We start from the raw sequence: 15,224 nt of genomic DNA, 5'->3' as shown, positions 1-15,224 counted from the left end.
CAACAAGTGGCTGACGGCAGGATCCAGTGCGTCGGACGAAAGGAGCCTTGCGATGATAGACGTGTCTGGGTTGACGGTAAATGGGTTAAGGTGGCGCATTGTACAAACGACATAGACAAAATCAAGTTTGAAGCGATCCACAAGAAAACGACTTGCCGCCAACTTATGGGGCCGTGTGAAGGGCGGAGAGACAGGGTTTGTGGAAGTGGACAGTGGCTTTGTGAGGAGGGAACGCAAACCAGTTTGTCGCGATGCAGTAACGGTAACTTCATTTCATCCCACAAATACTGTGATAATGCCCAACGACTACAATGCGATGATGACGAAACTAAAACTGGCCTGGGATTAAAATGTATGGGGACAAGCCGAAAAGGGATTTGCGTTTTGCCGCAGATAAACATCTACGACGATGAACCTCAATGCGCGGATAAATCAGATGTTTGCTTCGTTGATGGGCAATTTAAATGCTTCTTGTGTTTGGACAAACGACTGGTTATTTCACAAGACCAGGTTTGCAACGGGGTTCCAGACTGCTTCGATCTTTCCGATGAATGTTTGTGCGACAACCGAACAGTTTGCCAGTCAATCTTGGGCGACGCTCGACACACTTGCCCTCCCAACCAAATGCTTTGCCGCAATGCAACGGACTGCGTGGACATAGACAAAACACTGTGCAACCAAGAAGTAAGTTGTGTGGGAAAACTTAACACGAAATACTGCAGACTAGCTCAGGGTGACTCTAAAGGTTATCAGATATTATGTTCCCCTGACAGCTACTTCGATTCAGTTCCAATAATCGCCACAAAATGCGATGGAAGACCTGAGTGTGTGGAAATGAAAGATGAATGCGAAGGTTGTAAGGCACGACCCAAGTTCTGCCAGGTGGCTTGTATGCAAGGTATGGCTAGCAATGGAATAGCGTGCCAAGGAGCAAATGGGACATTGTGCGACGAACGCGGATTGTGCCCCAAGCGTCACGATTGCGCAAGTGGAACGCTCACCAGCATCGATGTCAACAACCTCTGTGATGGAATAATAGACTGCGACGACGGATCCGACGAGGATACGACGCAATGCAACGAAACGAGGTTTTACTGTCGCAATGGAAAGCCCCTGTCGGTCGACATCAAATTGGTTGAAGATGGAATTCCTCAATGTTCAGACGGAAGTGACGAATGCCCACCCAAAAGTAAGCGAAGTTTCACTTTCTCAGATCAAAAGGAAATGATAGGTAACCCCGTTTACAAAGCCTTCTTCTGGTTAATGGGTTTATTATCTGCTATTGGTAATTTTGTTGTTTTTGTCATAACCCTAAAAGACGTTTTAATTAACAAAAATGACGATAAATTTGCAAAAAGTAACTACATATTTTTACTAAGTTTATCATGTGCTGACTTTTTAATGGGTATTTATCTAATTGCAATAAGTATAAACGGTTTACAGTTTTCGGGGAATTATTGCTCATTTGACGCACTGTGGCGCACAAGTAGCACCTGCAAAATTCTTGGGGTAATGTGTGTTGTAGCTGCCATGGCATCTTCGGGTACTATGGCTGTCATGACGGCGTTTAGACTTGCAACAGTGTATAAACCATATATAGCCAGAATAATGAAGTTAAAATGGATTTACTTTTCATGTGCATGTATATGGTTGCTTTCATTTATTTTTGCAGTTCTGCCTTTGTTTGATTACAGTTCAGGATATTTTGTTTCTCATGTTTGGTTTCCAAACAGATTTTTTAAAACTAACCAAGTTAAGAAGCAAGGCATAGAGCTTTTGGCCAATAATATAAAGCCGTATAACATGACGTCACTTTCTTGGCATGACGTCACCCTACTTATTGCTAAAACCTTCCCGAATCAACCGATTAAAGGAATATTCGGTTATTATGGTGAAACTAGTGTTTGTATGCCCAGACTGTTTGCTTCTACAATTGACGCTTCTTGGCACTATTCAATATTTCTTATCACACTTAACTTCCTGCTCTTTATTTTCATGCTGGTGGCTTACATAATTATTTACATAAAAAGTAACAAAATGGCTCATGCAAGAAACAGAGGTTCTGACACCAATATACAAAAACGTATTTCCCGCTTGCTTATTACTGACTTCTGTTGCTGGATCCCAATGTGTGTGCTTGCTTACTTGGCTGTTTCTGGAGTTCCACTTCCCAATGATGTTTATATTATCAGTGCTGGTATTTTGCTTCCCATTAACAGTGCTATGAACCCCTTGCTTTACTCCACCCTAATAGAGAAATGCTGTTTTCGTTATAAAAAATGTAAAACTTTTGTCTCTCAAAGAAATGATGATGATGTAGATATTGCTATGAACCAAATTTAACTTCCAAATAAGTATATGCGTTAATGTATTTTTCTGTGTTTTTTGTGTAACTCCAAATACGAAAAGTTTACTTCTCTTTGCTTTAACTGTTTTATAGCAAGTAAAAGTTTAAAAAGTGACAGTTTTGTAAAGCTAAATTCATTTCAATAAACCGCTTTATGCTATTTAAACTGGTGTGGTATTTTCTCTTAACACTTTCTCAGCCATTAAAATTGAGAACAATACAAAAAAAATTGCAGAACATTTTCGTCGTAGGCAAACGCTTTAAATGCCCGTACAAGGGCCGTCTTGAATACTCATGTAAGGAACAATTAAACATGATTTTCATTACACTCCAAAATGCCAGGAAATTAAACTCTGTTGGAAAATCATAGGTCTTTGGGCACTGGAATCAAAGTTAAACTTTAAATTAAGGTAAAAAACAATGAGTTTAATGTAAAAGTGGCCGATTTAAAGTTTTAAACACAGAAATCAAATGAGAGCCATTTACTTATGGCTATTGTTTATAGTTCAGTGGAATTTGTGTCACAATATAAACCTCTTAATGGCTGTCTTTGCTATGTGTTATTGCTGAATTTGCCAAATAGGAGGTAAGAAAATTAGGTTCTCGTATATTCGAATAAGGACAGCAATACAAAAAGTAAATGTACGAAGAAATTAAAAAAAAGAAAAATTATACAGAGCTTTGCAGTTGTTTACGAAATATTGTGCAAGTCTAGGTCACTTGATTCAGCTGTTGTGACGTCGTTTGGTTTGTGTGATATCATGTGATTTAGATTAATTTAATTTCATTTAGATAAATTTTTAAAAGAGTTACCGGTAAATTTAAAAATATATTTTGGAAAACTAAATTTGTAGGGGGGAATTAGACAGGACAAAAAGGTTGGGAACCACTGGTTTAATTATTTAACTGTCTGTTTAATAAATAAACTCACAATGCCGCTTCAGTAACTAAATTAGTGTTTTTATTGTTTCTAATTCTAAGCATTTGACGAAACCAACATATCTTTTATTGGGTAAGTTCTCTCAACCTTATTTTACCAGTTTTTTGCAAGCCCAGAAATAGTCTTTATTAAAAATAACGCTGGCAGGCAGTGGCGTAGCCAGCCGAAAAATTTGGGGGAGGGGCCAAAATTGGACGTGAACTAGTAAGAATTAACTTAGCAAATAAATGTATACTTTATTGTTTAACCATTGCCATTGTATTAACTATCGTATCAATCACAAATAAAATGCTAGCAAACCGTTTCGAGCAGCAACTAACTGAGTTTTAACGCAAATATATTAAAAAAACATTTAAAGAGCTGTAGAACTCAGAACGGCTGAGCTGCAGGCTAAGTCTCACAAAAAGGGTAGTAATTGTAAGTAAATTAAACTTACCATACTGTGAGTAAATCAAAGTAAATTAAACTTACGTATTATTTTTGCGACGTAGGTCTATCCAATTTACATTCACTTTTACAGTATGCTTATTTGTCTAAGTTACGCTAAACGGAAATGTCAACAATTAGTGACATAGCAAGGTACAGCACAGCTTACTTGTTAACCTTATTTAGTAAATGAACGGCAAACATAGCAATTGAGGAAACAAAGCCAATTCCAAACCACTGTTATGTCGGGCTGTTGATGCGTAGGCTCACTAGGCAAGTAAACAACAACGTTGGTATAACGTGAACGTGAAAATAGAACAGAACAAAAATAAAATGACAGAGAAAAAATGAGTAGTAGTATACCTATATTAGCAACTATAGCAAACGTAATAATAACCACATCGTTTGTGACGTAACAGTGCAAAACAATTGAAGGTGTGGCATGCCTGTGACCGACTGTTGTGACACTGTCACTGCTCAGTGATCATAAATGCTACAAAACAAATTATTATGAGTACAACACTTGTAGGCAAGGCGCCTGTGGAACCTGGCTACGCCTATGCTGTCAGAAACAAAAAAAAAAAAAAAAAAAAAAAATCTATTTTGGAAAAACACATATCTTTATGGAAGCATGGAAGAAAACGTATTTGTTTTATTTTTGAACGGAAGATGAACAGTGATGTGTTGCCCCACAGATGTTAGGCTGATTTTTATTTTTGAAGCAAAGGGTATTTAAGAAAGTAATTTTCTTTAAAATATACAATAAAATGGCAAAAAATAAACGGTAAAGGAAGACCAATGTAGCAATTAGCCACCCCCATTCCACAAACCCTTCTACTTCTACTGCTTAAGGTTTCCGAGAGATATTTGAGAATCTGTAAGAATCTGATTTGTGCTCAACTCTTACTTTTTGGGTAAGATAAAATAATAAATCCAAGTAGGCCTATAGCTTTTTACGTTGTGCAGAGTTGATGTTTGTTGTGACAGTTCCGTTTATTGTGACATTCTAGTGATTTACCTTCGGAAAAATCCTGTAGGGTGCGGCAATCTATTTATTTTTCTGAGGGGTGCCGCTAGCCATAAAAGGCTCAGAACACTGGGTTAAAAACAGTATAGACTTTCTTGTCTCAGTTTAAATCAGTCACTATAGGTTCTAGTTTATAAAAGAGAACTATATTTCGCCAATCACGGCATCATCAGTCTCTTAATTCGAATGGTTTCATTCTGGGTTAGGGTGATTCTTTATGTTAAGGGGGACTATTATAATCTCCCTGAGACTCCTTGTATTGGATTTCTATCAGAGATTGCTAAAATCGACCCAACATTAATTGAATTATCAGGCCGGCTTATTAGCACCTAAAGGCCGCACCTCTTAGCGCAGCTAACTTATTTTTAATTGTTCATATTTTAATTAGTCTGCGATACACAAGAGAGAGAAGGAAGAAATACAATTAATATTATTACGTACCGTAGATGAGAAAGGAAAAAAAGGCACAACGGCGGTTTCACGATCGCGGGAATATTCAAATTTATTTAGAATACCTTGCTACACCATTAACCATTGTGTTCAACTTTTATTCTCTCTGTACGATGTGGCGGTAACAGACCGCTCAGCCAAAAAAACAAAGCATTTTTTCTATGCCAACATTCTGACTTCAATTATTGAGTGTTAGGTTGTCGGATATGTTATCTGAAGCTATACATAAAACTATATGCAAAAGCTTTTGAAGTCTCGAATGCCTCACGTCTCGTTTATAAACTTAAATTATGCAATTCAAACCAACTAAACACATTTATTCAGCGGTTAGTTTATTATTCACTAACATATTTGTGACGAGCTCGCTAGAGAACAGTGCTCAGGTATGTTCAAGGTTAGTTATTTATGACGTCACGTTGTCACGTCATCTCTTGACATTTGCATGCCCCCCAAAAGTATCAAAATCCTGAATGCGCCCCTGATTACAATATCCGCTTTTTTAGAAATGTGGAAAGATTTTGTTTTTAAAATTCTAAAATACATCCTTAAAATGCCGATATGCGTTCACTGATAGTTATTTTTATTTCTATTTTCGGCATTACTTGGGAAGGGTTGTCATAACAAATATGAACAGTGCGCAGACAGTGCAAAGAGGGTGCTAAGCTGTCAAATTATGCTGTGGGGGTGCGGGTCAGGATTAATGGGTTCTTCGATCCTCACTCGGGTCGCGCCAATTTTGTGGGGGGTGGGTCCGATTAATGAGTCTTCATTTATATAATTGCCAAGATGAATCGACCACACTCCTACAAGATTTTGAGATGGCCTGTCTTCGTGAGGCCATTCAGGTCCAATTCTTTCCTTTAGTTCAGATACATGAACAGTCAATTTTGCTCTCTTAGTAAAAGCTGTAAAAGCCTCTCCGCACTAGGCAGTACTGGGTGATACTAGTTGATACTGGTTGATACTATTTTTTATTCGATTGTGTCACTATACTTATTGGCGAAAATATTTCTAAAATGCACAGGAAATATTGACGTAGATATTCTTACAATTTTCAATAATAAATCACGTGACAACAAGGCGTGGTCTAAACCTTTTTCTCTCGACTCTTATAGACGGAAATAATATTTTTGTCCAAATATGGCTTGAACAAAAGCGCTTCGATCTACATTGTGACGTAACTGGCGTTCGATTCTAAAATAATGGATTGTTGACAATAAGGCGAATTTCAAAACAAAGCGCTCACATTAAACGGATATACGTAACATCACATTCAGCTCTGACGCATAAAAATTGGTGTAACAAGGCATTCGTTGCAAGAAATCTACGTAACGGAATTTTACCGAAAACTTTCCGCTTATCGTTTGCACATTGGCTGCAAGGAGTGACGTAAACATTACATATGGTTACAAAGAATTTAGGCCATAGATTTTTACTGAAAATTTTCCGTTACGACACATCGATTAAAACAAAAATTCTCTGTGTAAACACAATATGACAAAATGGCTTCTACAATGCAAAAAATGTACTTTTGTGTTTTTTTTGCTAAACGTGCCGGATAAGTGTAAAGATTTGAGATGCTGGCCTGGTAAAGTATTAATAAGGGCATTTAAAAATTAAATGAAATACATGCCGAGGACCGAAAGATTTGAATAGGTTTGAAACCGGATCTGGTCTAAGCACCATAGTTTGGTGGCTCCTTATTTAGATGGTAAAACTATAGTATTTATATATAGCTTTGCCAAGTAGTTTAGTAAGTTTTATTGTTTGGTAATGATTGTTTTGAGTTTTATTGTTCGTCGTAAAAAACGTGAACCACTGGTATAAAGCCATATCAGATTTGTGTTTGTTAAAATCAGTAGCAGTTTTCGTTGCCTGCTGTTTGCTATTACAACTATAAACTGAGTCGAAAAAACTCTGGATCCTAAAGTACTTTTGTGTACGTACACACACATATCAAACTAATCTCTGGTGTTCAGTTGTTTTAGTAGAAACTTGTTCTATCAGCATTCGATTAACTGATTATCATCGCAAATACTTTGTTACATTTTTACATTGCTAAAGGCAGGATTGTTTCATCACTAAAGCAGTTTTGACACCTGCTTATCAAAGCCATGTTGTTACGAGCGCATGTCTGCAAACCTTGCTGGAAGAGTGATACTCTTACTACGCGTTTGTGTGTGCGAGCACGCCTCTACTGCAATTAAGTTGCGGGCAAGCGGGAAACTAAATCAACACAATCCGAATTCTTTGCTGTTTAAAAACGCTGACTGCTGTTGACAAGCTTTTAGAATGTGAAACAGCAAAGTGGCTGTTGCTGGCAAAAACTGTGGGAAAAATGCGTAGTTTAGGGTGACCTACGTGACCTATGTGTGTATTACGACATAATTTGGCAAAAGCATTACAAAAAAAATTGGTAGTAGTGTTGGAAAACATAGAGGAGACTGCAATTGTGGACTAAAGGTGGGCTTTACATTTTCATATTTCCCAATCATTTATTTATAGAAAATTCAACTATATATATATTTATAAAAAAATCTTGCTAGTGTAGTTTTTTAATTATATTGAGTATTTATTCTACAAAAATAGCGAAAGGGGTCACTAGTCGCTAACAAAAGTTTAATTTTTCGCCATTTTATGTCCAGGTCCTTGCTGTTGCTGTTGTCATTTATTGGCGGTAAATATCTTAATTCCTGTTTTTTTATGACGACATTCTTGGTCTTTATTAATTGGATTGAAAAAGCTAATCCATTTGCAATAATCAATATTTGAAATAAGAAGCGATTTTAATCTCCCGTGTTCAAGTCAACGTATGGTTGTTTACCAGAAATATAAACGAATTTTCGCCAGTATATATTTGAAGAAGTCAAGATAAAACAAGAACAGGTATTTTATTTTTTGCATAACTTCAAACTCAATAGAATTTTCGGCGCTGGTCTAGAATCCTACCACAGTTCTAAAATCAACGCACAAAATTTGAGTTAGGGTGCGGGTTAGCGTTCGGGTGTGGGTGGGTCAAGTATTATTATATTCTTTGTTTAATAATAATACTTGACCCACCTTAACCCAAACGCTAACCCGCACCCTAACCCAAATGGTGTTTCGTTGTGGTAGGATTCTAGACCAGCGCCGAATTTTCTATGATGATTCTTTCACTTGCAGAAAATGGCCGACGAAAAACGGAAATTATATTGCATTCTAGTTTCAAAGCAAGAAATAATTTCAAATGGAATTGAACCTGGCGGAGAACTTTTGAAATTAAGAGATGGTAATTAAATGTTTTAATCTTTCATTTTACCTCCAATTTGTCTTTCTAATATAGTAAACTTTTTTTTCGGATCCGTGAATCTGTAGTAGCTGCATATCTGGAAGATTGTCCACCTAATCCATCATCTTCTGAGAAAATCCAGCATTGCTTTACTGGTAACCCCCTATTTGTTTTAATACTTTATTTTTGTGCTGGTCTAGAATCCTACCACAACTAACATTATTAATAAGGTTAGGGTGCGGGTTTGGGTAGTTTAAGCAAGCCTAACAAACACCCTAACCAAAATATTGTGCGTTGCTTTAATAATTGTTTCAACCCAGTGGTAGGATTCTAAACCAGCGCCTAATTTTCTACTATTTAAATTAAAATATTGAGCTGCAATGCTGCTATTTCCAAACTATAAATATTGCAGGAATTTTACTGCTGACAAACAGTCAAAATACCCACGGGCACCCACCAACTGTTACAGACCTTTCTTGAGATCGACCTTAGTTTTTAAAGTGGCTGTCAATCTTCTAAACAAACAAAGTTAAAAAGATGAGCATCTGGAATACACTACTGCAACTTCTGAAGACTGGAGAAGGACATAGAAAGTTAAGTTTATTGCTTGCTTGGCTCATTGTGTCTTTATAATGTTTTTCTGTCTTTATAATGTAACATCGGTTTGACAACCTGAATTTATCTTTGTGCTGAATGGATAATAGCCTTTTCCTTGAACCCATTGCTTATATATAATAATTGTTTATCATTTATTGCCTTTATGTTTTTTGATGTGTTCCAATCACTTAGTTGTTTTAAATCGATGGTCAACAAACAGGAACAGTTATTATTGTTTCCTTTAACACTAAATAGAAATTAAATACCAATCATTTGCCAGTTTTATTGCCAAACAAAACTAATTTAACCATTATATCTATATATATTTATACATACGTAGGTAAGTGTCACCATCTTAACTTTTGTTCCCTTACTACCCATTTCTGTCCAGATCAAAGTCTGTTTACCCAAAATCTAATTTCATCTATTTTGTTATGCCTTACTAAAAATATAAAACAGCTGTATTCAACATAAACAACATTTAATGCGAAGAACGACATCACTAGGGTTAGTGGGATATTCGCTCTTTTTTTTTTGAATACATTTGATGCAATATTGGGTGCGATTTTTGCATAGCCATGATATTTTGTGCCTGGGGGCGAGCTTTTGGCGCCCTCTCCTCCCACGTTTGAACACATTTTCTATTACATTAACATCATATACCTTACTTTATACAAAAAACAATTCAAATTTTGATATAAAATTGTATTTAAAGAAGCAGCTTTATTTTGGCATTTGTAACCCACCACTTACAGATGTGACATTACCCACCTGCTTTGATGTGGGTAATTACCCGTAGGTTAAAAACCACTTCTCTAGGTTTTATCAGTCACAATTTGTCCTATTTAATTTTTTTGTGTAGTTGGGACTGTAGTCTGCATGTAAATCGTGATAATCTCCCAACCAAAATATATAGGTTTTTATTTAAAAGCACCTCAAAGAGTTAGTTTAAGATGATTTTTCTTGCTATACTTGGTTGGCAAAAATCAAAATTTAAGTACCGGTGCCTGGTAGCAGCAGTGTAATTTCCTTAATGTTACTTCACTACATTGCCCTATAGGTATTTTTTGTTTTCACTTGTCAACACCCAAGCAAGCGGTTGTGAAATTGCAATTCATTCTACTACTAGTGGGTTTAAGCACTGCTACTATCATAAAATCAAAAGCACAAATAGTGATTGAAATGTGGTCCTCGGTTTCACTCAGTGCATGTGCGATGTATTTTAGGTACCTCCAGTTTTTCATCTGTCATTTTAATTTTGATCAAAATAAGGTGTTGACGTGGTCGCCTTTTTGTCATTTTTGGTCACACTTTTACCCGCTTGACACTGATTTATAATTTTATGATATCCATAATTTTAAAGCTTAAGAATTATTAACTGTATATTTGTCCCCAAAACAAAATGGTTGTTCAGGGAAGTCCAAATAAATGTTACCACAAACTTAATTGTCACATGTGTTTCTCTATTGTTGCCTAAGCTTGTCTGACAACTGTGCTTTTGCATAAATACTCATCGGAAAGATCCTAGCAGTCTGGCACCCATGTACTTTGCTTGGTGGCCTATTTCTCACACAAGGTGAATGAATACCAGAACCTGTTTCTCCACCATAGAAAGCAATGGAGTCACTGATACATAATTGTAAATATATTTATGTTTTGGCTGATATTTTTACCCTTGCGTTTTAGCTAATCAAGTGTTTTACTGTCAAAAATATTGCCATGAAGCAGTATTCACAGACCAAGCATTAAACACTAGTTTTGCCATAGTAACCAAATGATGCTGTGTTGTAAAACAAATTTCAAATATGTGGATGCTAAGTGTGGATATTTTTAGTGTATATATTACCTTTATTTTAAGCCTGTGGTGAAACTTGAATCCGTTTGGTGTGTTGGAGCCTCATTTCTCTAGTTTTAGGTGAAGTTTGCTCAATAGAATCTTTTTGGGAAACCTAACTAACTCTTAACGCTAAATTTAAAGTGTGTGAATGCTTGGTGTGTTAATAATTTTTGTATGTAAAAGGAAATTATGGTAAGCTTGTGATGGAAACTTACTTTAAATGTCTGGCGCAATTATAGCAAATCCATTTGAAAGAAATATTTTATGTTTGCTGTGATATAGTGACGATTGGTTTGCAATTGCATTTATAATTTTGACTATTAATGAGATTTCTTCGGAATAGTTCTTAGTATTTTTGGTGTTATGCACAGCAATTTTTGTATTATATGAAGGTAATAGCTCTGATTTGTTGAAATTTCCAATTTTTCTCATCGGATTGGGAACCGTTTTAAAATTTATAAAGTCAACATTACAGATCGTAAACTCCTGAAACAAGCACAAGCAGAATAAATATGAATTGCAAAGTTGTGTTAGTTGTTATTCTTCTATTAAGGCTCTTATGGCTTTAACAAGCAATAAATTTACAATGAAATATTTGGTTCAGTCAAAGCCTTGCATTTTTCCTCTTATAATTATTGAACTGATTGTCTTCAGCGGTGTTTAAGAAAGTAAAGTGCAATAAGAAACACAGAATATTGCCATAAAGCAGTCTGCGCTAACCAGATATTTTATGCTGTTTGTGACGTTTTGCAGGATGACGTCTAGTGTTTCATTATGTACATCAATGTTTCCATATAACAAAGGTGTGTTTATTTAATTTTGCGATGTCTGCACTTTATGTTTGCATCCACATATACTACTTTGTAGACTGTAGATGGGTGCATTTCAAAACTTATTCCTCGGGTTTGTGTCCCTTCTGTTTGCATTCAGGAAGCTTGCCCTATTAAAAAAATACTTTTTCTGATTTAAATGTATGCTTTGTAATCCTTCTAATTTGCCAAATGCTTGAACATGGGGCAAAGAACCGTCATAATAATGCAGTTTCCAGTCTATAGAAATTTACAAATATCCTAATCCATTCAATGGCAAGTTTGACCTGGGTCTTTAGCTAATGGTAACAGGTTTCCAATTTCCTGAACGGTTTCTATCATGGCGTTTTTTTCCCAGACCTGGAATAAAAAGAATAATACCCGGACCTTTTTAGGTTCTATTTTAGTTGTTACATGGTTAGTTTGGTTTTGCGGCTCTTGTATAGTAGGGTGTTTACAACAAAGCGTTTGTGCTGAAGAGGGTGGTCCAATCTCAAATTTAAGTAGTTATCTGAATGCGTTACTTTTCTAAATACGTTGGAAGATAGTTTACCCGACTTGTTACAGGTGTAAGGAGTCCAGAAATGAAATTGAGCCTTTGTTTAAAGAGGTCAAGAAACTGCTGTATCAGGTTGGTTTTTATTATAACAAATGTGTCATCAACCTATCTTTGCCAAATTTTGCGTTGCTTCATGTCCTCCACTACCAAGTTAGCCACAGTTACCAAAACCGGTGATCCCATTGCTGTTCCAAATATATTCTTGTAGGTCTGAATTTAAGGTATCTGGAACCTAGTCACATAGTGAACCATTTTTAAACTTAGTCCGTCTTGCTCAAGACGTTCTTTGGCTACTCGTATAGCCAGGTTGGCAGAGACTTTAGTAAATAAGGAGCCAACGTTAAATGAGACCATGCTTTCATCTTCTTGTATTTGAAGACTTGTTAATTTCAACTTAGAAATACGTTTAGCTAAGTTAGATGTGGGGGATCCAATGAACGAAACAATAGGCCTGTAGAAATAAAGCTTTTCAATACTCGGCACTTCTTTCTATTGTTCCTTGCGAATTCAATAGCAATTGCGCACAGTAGAAAGCAAAATCAGTTTAGAAATGGTGCAGGTTTTCGGTAAGACGAAAAATGAAATGTTTAGCGCACAATACTTCATTACACATACCAAAGTTTGATGTCTGGCGTGTATAGTGTCTTCGTGGTAATGCTGGTGCCGACTGCACCATGCACCGAAAAACGAGAGTTTATATAGGAAAAAATTGGGCCTATACTACCGCGCCTAATTAAACAATTTTGCCTATGCGATGCGTCGGGCCGTTATGCGCGCGCAAAAGCGCAAAATGGAGCAATAGCAAGGCCTAAGCGGGGTTGCAGCTTTGTATGTTGGGGGTGAGGGGGGGAGTTTCATTCATAGTTGTTCACCTTGTCTTCTTCTTTAGCCAACCGTCACAGGACAATAAGTGTCCATCAGTTTTGTCCATGACAAGTGTTACATTACTTTGTCCGCCCGTTGAGTTACCAAACCTGCTGTTTTTGAGCTCTTTCCAAGGAGAGGGTGGGTTCGCTCGCTTGTTTTATCGGATTTTAAACCTGAAATAATTTAAACCTCTTTGCCAGTTGTTGAGTCAGTACCTTGGCGGTCCTACAGTAAACTTTAAACCAAGAGGACGTTTGTTTGAGTAGGAGTTAGCTGTGCGTTTGACAAATCTGTGACCCAATTCTTAGCATTACCTTGATTAATAGGTCAATTTCTAGGACCTATTTTTAGCTTATATTTTTTCGTTGTCCTGTTCTATTCTTTTGATAGAGATTTTCCCGATTGATTTCCGTAATTAATACATACCTTCCATACTTTCCTTGCTGGTTTTGGCCCACATCTGCCATTCTTGGTACCGGGAGTTTTAGGTATTTTCCGATTTAGCCTTTGGCTGCTCGATTGTTATCCGGACTCACAAACGTGACACCCACGGTCTGAACTACAATAATGGCAACGGTGTCTCGTAATACCGTTTAGGTGAAGGTAAAATGTTTCCAATTTTCCTGGCCGGTTTAAAATCTGTAGAAATGTCGTGGCTTTTCAAAATACGTTTTAGTTTTTCTCCCACACCTGGAATGTAAGGAATAATGGCCAGACCTTTAGGTTCCGTTTTAGCTCTTGGATGGTTAGTTTTGTTTTGCGGTTTGAACAGCCAGTCAGGATTTTCCTTTTTTTTTTCTCATGGTCATTTTAACATGTTTAATTTCGGTAGCTTTGTCCTTACTCTTAGAGTAAAGTTTTGAAGCTCTGTATAGCAGGTTATTGGTTTTTTTTCCTTGGTGGGGTGGCGCACAGCTCCTTTATGCGTACTAGGGAGTTAATGGCGTAAGCATAAAAAACAACAGCAAGTCTGTTTGAGTAGCGTAATCAGCTGTTAACTAATTTCATTGGCTTGAACTTCATATGACATCCACCTTCACCAGCTTAGGCGATGTTTATATTTAACGTAAGGGGTGATTTGTGACACCACGCAGATTGCCAAGTTTTTTCTAGAAACTAATTTTGCGCAAACCACTTCGGAATGATCGAAACTTCGGATCCAGTTTGCACAAGAAATATTAGATTCAAAAACGTATCGTGGACAGTGATTGATTTAGCGGGGTTCCGGTTCCAACACAATCCCCTTGAATTTTGTGAGATACTCTGTTGACCAAAACATGTATTATCACGACCATCTGTTGACCAAAACACTGTATTATCACGACCATAGCTATAGCGTTTAGAAGAATTTTAAAGGTCGGGCTGAATGGTCTGCTGAACTCTCGTTTTTTTTTTCGAAAATTAGAACCACTTGTATCAGAATTCGAATGAAAAGTCTGTTTTTGCAAATCAGAAGAACGCAAGGCATTTGTGTCATTCGATAACTGTTGACCGAAACTAATTTCGAAACGTGATATATTAACATTTGCGACGACACTAAAGAAGGACCAGCACTGACAGGCGTGAACTAGGGCTTCAAGCACTTACTGAAAAAATAGTTTCAGTCTTGTGGTCACAAGTGTACTGGCCAAGATGGTTCTTACTTTGATCGGCCAATTATCAAACCAGATTTTTAGACTCAAGACGCAGAAGCTAAAATCTCGGATGGTCGATTGTTAGCAAAATGTTTCCGCTACTCCACGGTTACCAAAATGCTACGGTGTTTTGGTTTTTTGTTTTGATTTTTCATTAGCTATGCCCGGATCCTAAAGTAAGTTTCTCTGGATTTTTTTAAACCTTTTTAATTTAACGTTGTATTTCAAGATTCAAAGATAGTCTTGTGGAACCTTGGGCCTGTACCCCTGTAATTGCCACAACACTCGTCATCACTAATTTCAACACCCGAAGCACCAGTTCTATTGACACAACACTCGTCCTCACTAATTTCCATACCCGAAGCACCAGTTCTAGTGCCACAACACTCGTCCTCACTAATTTCAACACCCGAAGTACTACTTCTACTTCCACAACAATCGTCCTCACTAATTTCAACACCCG

This window comes from Ascidiella aspersa, chromosome 2 (assembly GCF_963924565.1).
Source record: "Ascidiella aspersa chromosome 2, kaAscAspe10.2, whole genome shotgun sequence".
In the NCBI taxonomy this organism is placed as follows: domain Eukaryota; kingdom Metazoa; phylum Chordata; class Ascidiacea; order Phlebobranchia; family Ascidiidae; genus Ascidiella; species Ascidiella aspersa.
Note: the sequence above shows the minus strand (reverse complement) of the source record.